Below are 8837 nucleotides of genomic sequence, written 5' to 3'. Positions count from 1 at the left end.
AAACGATCAAGCCCGGCAATTGTAGGCGTCCAATTGTCGAGTGAAGAAATCCAGCTACAGACCTCCCATTTTGTGCTACCTGTGATCTTAATCACCCACCAGCAGCCATCTAACATGCACTCGCTGGAAGCCTATATCGACAGCGGAGCGGTGGGAAATTACATAGATCAAGACCTTGCAGCAAAGATGGGCCTATATCTTTGTCCTAGGGCAACCGCTGAGACTGTAACCACCGTTGATGGTACTGAGATTGCCTCGGGCCCTGTGTCTGAATTCACCACTGAACTCAACCTCCTCTGCGAAGATGGACAGCGCAAAATCATTGCCTTCGATCTGATTAAAGCGCCCCAGTTTCGGCTGATCTTGGGGATGCCATGGCTGGTCGCACATAACCCACGGATCAACTGGCGAGCTTGCGAATTGGTTTTTGCCCACAGCTGCAGGCACACCTGTTACCCAAAAGGTCAGAAAGCAAAACACGCAAGCTCTCCTGTTCGGGAGGGAATAGCCAATGTCCTCGGAGGGCTCACTACCCTGCCGATTCATTACCAAGACTTCCAAGATGTTTTCCAAAAGGAGCAAGCAAATACATTGCCCCCTCACAGGCCCTACAATTGCCAAATCAATCTGCTACCTGGAGCCCAGATTCCGTGTTGGCACATTTGCGCACTCACTGAGCCTGAAAACCAACACCTGAAGATGTACCTAAAACAGTACCTGGCCAATGGTTTCATCCGCCCGTCCAAGTCATCGCCTGCGGCGCCGTTACTCTTCACACCAAAGAAAGAGGGTGATTTGAGAATGTGTATTGACTATCGTGCATTGAACCAAGTAACCATCAAAAATCGCTATCCTCTGCCTTTGATCCCGGAGTTACTGGACCTGGTCAAGGAAGCCCAGATCTATACCAAGTTGGATCTGGGAGGTGCCTATCATCTGGTGCGCATTAAAGAAGGGGACGAGTGGAAGACGGCATTCTGTACAAAGTATGGCCAGTTTGAATACCAAGTAATGTCGTTCGGCCTATGCAATGCCCCCGCTGCATTCCAGTGTTTCAGGAACAATGTCCTTCGAGAACTCATTGATGTCTACACTCTGGTAAACATCAACGACAACCTGGTGTATTTAACATCTGAGCAAGAACATATTAGTCATGTACGGGCAGTCCTGACCAAACTCTGAGAACACCATCTTTACGCCAAGTTGGAAAAGTGTTTGCTCCATGTTACGGAGGTGGAATTCCTGGGTTTTGTCCTCTCACCCAAGGGCATACGAATGGACGCTCACAAGGTGGACACCGTCCTCAATTGGCCAGCGCCAAATTCAATCAAGGGAGTCCAGAGTATGTTGGGTTTTGCAAATTTCTACCATCGGTTTAATCCCAGATTCTCCTAAGTAGTGCACCCGATTACTTCATTGCAAAGGAAATGCAACAAGACATTTAATTGGACAGAGGAAGCTGAGAAGGCCTTCCAGGACCTCAAGACGAGTTTTACCACTGCTCCTATCTTGCGGCACCCACGTCCAGACCTTCCTTACATCATAGAAACAGATGCGTCCAGTCAGGCGATGTGGGCGGTTCTGTCCTAAATAGATCCACAAACAGGCCAACTACATCCAGTGGCCTTCTGGTCATGGAAATTCACACCAGCAGAACTTAATTACGCCATCACGGACAAAGAGTTATTGGCCATTAAAGCTGCCTTCAAGTCCTGGCAACACTACCTGCTGGGGGCCAGGCACACCGTCACCGTGATAACGGAGCACCGAAAGCTCCAGTATCTAAAGGGGGCGTTGGCTCAATCGTCGCGACAGCTGCGCTGGGCCCTTTTCTTTGCGGAGTATGACTTTGTGATTACGTACCGACCTGGAGCTAAAAATGTCATGTCAGACGCACTCTCCCGCATTGACACTGACGAGATGGCGCACACACCCCCGGATCCGGTGGCCATCATTCCAGAGAATAGAATCCTGGGTATCACAACCACCATGACCCAGGACGAACTCTTGTACAAAATTTGGCAGGTTTTATCCCAGGAGCAACTGCAAGAGTGGGGTTCCAGAGGGGAGCACTACAATGTTAAGAACCAACTGCCATATTACAGAAACCGGCTATTCATGCCGGTGAAGGAATTGCAAGAACAGGTTATCACTGAATACCATGACTCCCTCATTGAAGGCCACCCGGGAATTGCTAAAACCTTGGCTAAGGTAAAAAGAAACTACTGGTGGCCGACCTGGCGTAAAGATGTAATTGAGTTTGTTTCTTCTTGTGGTATCTGTGCCCAAAATAAGTCCACCAAATAAAGACGAGCCGGGCTCCTTCGGTCTTTGGACATTCCGACGGCCCCATGGCACACACATTTTCTTTAGACTTCATCACTGATCTTCCTCTGTGTCAAGGATACAATACCATCTTGGTAATTGTGGACCTATTTTCTAAAATGGCTCATTTCTTCCCCTTCAAGGGTCTGCCGACTGCATTCGGCCTCGCCAAAAAATTCCTAGAACACATAGTGCGCCTGCATGGATTCCCTTCAGTCTTAATATCAGACCAAGGAACCCAATTTGTATCCAGCTTCTGCAAGAAATGCTGCTCATTGGCCCAGATAGACATCCGCCTGTCCGCTAGTCATCACCCACAGACCGATGGTCAAACGGAAAGAACGAATCAGACTCTCGAGCAGTACTTACGCTGCATGCTTCACCAGGGAGAAGGGGATTGGAAAGAACTTCTATAGATCGCCGAGTACGCCTATAATAACTCTCTGCATAGTAGCACTGAGCAAACGCTGTTCTTTATGGTATATGGAAGACACCCACGCACTTCTGAAGTAGACGTCCCCACAACCCTGGAAATGCCGGCCGTCAAGACCCTGCACATCACCATCACTCAGGCTTTCACAAGAGCTCAAGAACACCTGCAACAAACTAAGGCGCGCCTGAAAAGGTGTGTGGACCAGCTTCACACCGAGGGCCCTGTCTACCAGGTGGGAGATATGGTGTGGCTAGCCTCCAAGCATATACCAATAAAAAGAACGCAAACGTTTCGCCCGTGGTTCTTAGACCATACCCAGTGGAAGCCATAATTAACCCAGCAGCTGTAAAGCTGACCCTACCAGTTCAGATGCGAATGCACCCAGTGTTCCATGTATCTCCCTTGAAACCAGTCAAGCCGGGTACCTGAATAACGACCCCACCCGAGGCTGACATTGTTCAGGGGGAACCCAAATACGAGGTAAAGGACATTCTGGACTCCAAGTATGTGAGGACTAAACTCTACTACCTAGTAGATTGGAAAGGGTATGGACCACAGGCAGGACATGGGAGCCCAGCGAGCACATCAAGGCCCCACGCTTGCTTCAGCGTTTCCATCAAGAATTTCCCTCCAAACCACGGCCGGGCCAGAGAACCATCTTGAAAGCGGCCTTAGGGGGGAGTGCTGTCACGACCTTACCCCCACCGAGTGGTAACGGGTCCCGAAAGACTCTATTTGGCCCCTCTCGGATCCCTTGGAGCCAGTCCTGGCGCTGTTGGCATCAGAAGCACATACTAGGACAAAGTTTCAATGGGCAATGGACAAGCATGGCTGCCCCCATGAGGACTGATGGGGAACTGCAATCAGCGGTCTAGCATCCAGGGCGGGGCCCGCCCGAGGACACCTGGGATACCTGCTGGCTATTTGAACCACACCCGATTAGAGGTACGCGCTTTGCGCTATTCTGCTCTTGCAGCGTGACATTCACTGGGTCCTGCTCAGCATCCTGGCCTGCATGGGCGAGAGAAGGCAGGAACCATCATCATTCTTACCTGCCCAGAGGCATCCTCCATCAACCAAAGTCATCAAACGATCATTATCCTCCTCCGGCATCATCTCTGGAAGGTGAAGCGTGAACAAGACATCGAGTCAGCTACTTACCAGTCCGTCAGGAAGGCCATTGTCTCCAGTATATCGTCCGTCAGCTTTTGTTCCAGAGAACCATTCTTCCTGGATTTTTTCTTGACTTGCAAGACAAACAATAGCACAGGTTAGCCAATTGCAAGGACGCTTTTAGCGCCGCTTGGCGCATCCATCCTACCTTCTCGAACTCAGCTTCAGCATCCATCCACTGCTTTCAACATCTGCAAGAAAAGGTGAGAAGTTTATTTGGTGCCTAAACCAACATAGACATTGCTCTCATCCTAAAAGACTTACCTGAAAAGTGGAGTCGCAGCCGGTCTGGACTCTGGCCCACGCCAGTGAAGAAACTCGGCGGAACGGTGCCATTGACAACACGCCCCTGCCCAGCGCGACAGGATGGAGAGGGCATCTTTATAGAAATCAAGGTGAGAGACGTCCCCAGGGGAACCACAAGAAGAACCCGGGAGGTGGGTCACAAGGGGAGGAATAGCAGTTAAACTTCACCTCCTGTCTTCTAGAACCGATCGTCGACAGCACAACCTCCAGTGAATGTGAGGAGTCCCGGAGAGCATCCCGGCCATTCGAGGGGCATCCTCGTGGATACAAGGTGAGCATTACCGGTGCCCAAACTATACAGGCAGCACAAAAAGTTAATGAGCCCCTCGGTGAGGAGAATTATGGACTCCACAAACAAGTGGTAGCTCAAGAGCGGCTCATAGAGGCCAGTAAAACCCTGATAGCCGAGCAAAAGTCTATTATCAAGAGATAGGGGCTGATAAGGAAAAACTAGCAAGGCTGGAGAGAGAGTATTCTAGATCTAATACCAACAGGAGGGACCCCTAACAGGTAGAGAGGTACAGGGTAACCCCTGATCGTAGTATGATGACCTCGATGCCAAGGGACTCAAATTCATTTAATACATTCAACACTGCTGACTTCCTGTCTACTGGTTCACAGGGACCAGAAACCATGAGGCCAGCAGAATTAAATAGGTTTAGAATGATGGATCTGACAGGTCAGTGCCCCCCAGAAATTGATGGATGGGGTCCCAGTATAGATACCATAACATTAAGGCTGATGTCTCTGACAAGGAAGTCTCCTCTGAGGGGAAAGTCATAGAATTAGATCCACAGAACTACTACCTTCCAAAGGACCAGTTGGTGTCAATTTGTAGAAAATTTGAATGAAATGAAACAAGCATTGTGAAGACCTCCACCCAATCAGGGCCGTGGTTGGGATCCTCTGCCAACCCTGCAAGCAGGGAGCATTCAGAAGACTACTCTCCTGTGCGCAACAGGGGAGTAGAATCTAGGTTCCACCATTCTTTCCCTCCTGAGCTCAAAGAATCAGGCAGCGCTTAGAAGACCAGGAGGGGTCCTCCAACAGTAGCGCCTCTGAGTGTGGGGGCGAGTGGACTCGGGTGACTAGGCCAAAGAAGGCAAATAAACTAAAGAGAGTTATGGCAAAAGACCCCATTAGGCAGATTAAGGCCATTAGGAGTTTAATAACTCCATAGCTCACCTCAAAAATGCAAAATATTCTGTCTGGGAACATTTGGAAATCTATGAGCAGATAATGGACACTTTCCACCTTAAAGACAACCAGAACTGCATAGAATATGCTAAGGGGACGCTCTCATCCAGAGTACTCCAGTTTCTTTGTGGGACTGGAGGACCAGAACGGTAGCCAGTTATAATATCGAAAAAATAAAAGTCGAATGCAAAAATGTCAAAAGAAATATGTCGAAAAAAATTAAAATGTGTTTTTTTATTTGTATGTGTTTTTTTGGGTTTAGATAGTAAAAATAAATGGGGGGTTGGTGGGGGAACCCCCGCATTAAAAAATAAAATAAAAAAAAAACACATTTGAAATTTATTTATTTCGACATTTTTGTTTCTCGACATTTTTGCAGTCGACTTTTTCACTATAAACCGACCAGAACCATTCAAGATGGTCCACCTACAGGGCAGCCATCTTGAAACACTTTTCCGCCCACAGAAACCCCCAAGAGGCTCGCAAAGCAGCCTACAATTTACAGTGCGGGGAAGATCAGGTCCCATGAGAATTTCTTCCGGAGCTAAAACGGGCCTTTGCACAAACCACTAGGAAGGTGCGCACGGATATCAGGGAGTTTATAACTACCTTCTTTCATGCGCTCCCAAAGTATATTATGACACAGCTGGTGAGGGATTTACATGATGAAAGATCTCTGGACTGTGTAATCGAGCAGGCGACCCACAGTTATGAAGTCCAAAAACCTGCAGAAATTAAAAATCAGACCAAAAACCACAAACCAGCCAACGCCCCTGCTGTTGCTAAGGTAGCAGAGATGAAGGTTGCCCCCATTTAGACCTAGAAATGGGGAGCCTAAAAATGCACCAATCCCAAACCAGCAAAGCCAGAAACCCAGAAGGCCTTCATGCCAATCACAAACAGGTGCAATCAGTGAAGTAATCCCACTAATGGGACCCCTAATTCTCCTGAGTATATCAGTCCCAGGAACAAGGCCAGCCAGCCTATCTTGGGGTATTTATTGACTCCTCCTGTCCATGGGGGGGTACCACCAGGTAAGTACTCCCCCAGGAAACTTCCCTCCTAACGTCCTTCAGGAGGGCAGTAATCCCCCAAATCCCGGGTTAAGTTTCTTTCCCCAGTAACCTCAAAACCCCAACCTTCAGGGCAACCCTCCTTTCTTTCCCCAATTTCAGGAGTCCAGACAACCCAATCTGCGAGAGGGGAGGCCAGGGGGGAGGGCTACCAAAATCCACCATCTCCAGGGTACTACGGGAGAAGGGATAGCTACCCTTCCCGTGAACAACCGAGGTATGAGAAGGGACCCCCGTACCAGCCGGAACGGGTGTCCCAACGGGAGACCCAGGTCCAGAACCTTACCCAGGATCTAGGTCGCATGTTGAGGGCTCAACAGAACCCTCATATGAACATGGCGGCTCAGAACCCCACAAACCAAGCGTCTGGCATCCCAGAACAATGACAGGGAGAAAACGCTGACAATTCACTGGTTCCAGAGGAGGGGGCACAGGGGTAAGGGGGGTAAAGCCCTAGAGCAAGCTTCCTTCCTCACCCGTGAAAAGCCCCTGGACAACCTGGAACTGGAAAGATAAATCTCCTGCCCCTGAAAATCTGCAATCCAGGGAACAGAGGGTGTGTAGGAGAAATAAAGACCTCAAAAAGGCTCATTTTGGGGGGAAGTCCTCCCAAAGAAAAATGGGTCCTGAGAGATCCAAATGAAGACTGGGTGGGTGTGGGGATTGTACAGAGTCACCCATCCCTGAACCCCAGAATTGTCATCCTGAGAAGGAAATAGTAATGGAGGGATCCTCCCCACAAATTGGTTGTAGTGACTGTCACCTGGAAAGCGGGGGCAGCACAGAGCTAAGGGAAACTGGGGATTCCAAAATCTCCACTATTTCAGGATGTCAAATTTTCATTACAGATCCCCAGACTCTGACACAGAAAACTGTCCAAAATGCCACTGTGACAGAGCCCAAAATAAATAAAATGTCCACCCAGCTTGCCCAAAATGCACATTACCTTTGCCCACTTGAGGAGAAGGAGGGTAGATTTTATGCCCCAGTCCAAGTGCAAGGGCAATGTACATTTTCAGCACTGGTGGATACTGGATCCCAAGCCACTCTTCTGTCAAAAAGGGCCTTTGATCAGCTAAATTCAGGAAGCGGGGAGAGATACCAGATCCCTCTCACCCCTCCTCCTGGAACAAGGTCCTCTGGACTCAGACTAAGAGGCCAATAAAATTAAAACAGGGTGTCAACCATGCTATTCTAAATGGCACATGGTTGAAAATAAATCAGATCAAATTAAGTTTCATCTCCAAAATAATGAAATACCTGACGTTGCAATAATTGCTGTAGGACACCAAACTGGTGATGGGAACTCCTCTCCATTCCTGAAAATCAATCTTCCTTCCAGTTTTAAGTGGCATTCCACACTGGAAGGAAATACTTGGAAATTTTATACTGATTCACAATCTGAAAATCCCAATTCTATAGCCAGAATTTATGACAAATCAGCACGAAGCGTAGCTGGCATTCAGAAGAAGGGCAAACAGCTCTTCTTCCCAATTCATTTAAATGAAGGGAAGGAGTCTGTTCTCCCCCGAGTTGACTTGAATAGTGAAGAAAGCTTAATCAGCAAAGTATTATTCAGTAAACTCCCAAAACACCAGACCCTGCCCGCTTTTAGTCAGTTTAGCAGTCACATCCTCAACCAACTCAAAATTAATTTGGATCCCAGTTATTGCCAAGCCCGTCCCAACTGGAGGGTAAATCCCAGGGCCCTGGCAGTCCTAAAGAAAGCCTTCCGGTCAGCCCCATTGCTACCGGAGGCAGTTGAAATTCAAAAATTGAAAGGAAGTCACCACCCCAGGCATAGCCTATAAAATCTGCATCCCCAAAGGAGAACTGACAGAAGAGAAATGGGTCCATATTAATCAGCTAAAAAGTTGTCACCCGAGGCACGCATTGCAGCAAATTGAGGAGCCCAGAGAAAACCAAATAGAGGAGACATCTGGAGAATAAAAACTAGAAAACAAAGAACTAGAAGGGAACAGATAGATTCATAGGTAGAATTATTTAACAGGGAGTCTTTTTTTTCTCCTCATTGTCAGGACGAAAGGGATTCCCAAAACTTCTAGAAAAACCAATAGTTATCTTTGTCTTGTGAGTGAGCTTTTGTCTCTTTATCGGAATATTGTCATTATTACATTGCATGTGTGTCTCACTGCTGTCAACCTTCCTGGAAGGGCAGTCAGTGGAAAAATGTAGTAACCGGTTTGTGTTTATCTCATAGATTCGTACTGGTTCTGCCCATTCATCAACAAGGAGGACTTCCCTGGGGACCGGGAAAGGAAAGAGCCAAGGAAAAGCTGGGGGTGTCGCTCAACACCACAAAGGATGAC

This window comes from Ambystoma mexicanum, chromosome 11, assembly GCF_040938575.1.
Source record: "Ambystoma mexicanum isolate Mex_15411 chromosome 11, UKY_AmexF1_1, whole genome shotgun sequence".
Lineage (NCBI taxonomy): Eukaryota > Metazoa > Chordata > Amphibia > Caudata > Ambystomatidae > Ambystoma > Ambystoma mexicanum.
This window is presented reverse-complemented; position numbering follows the sequence as displayed.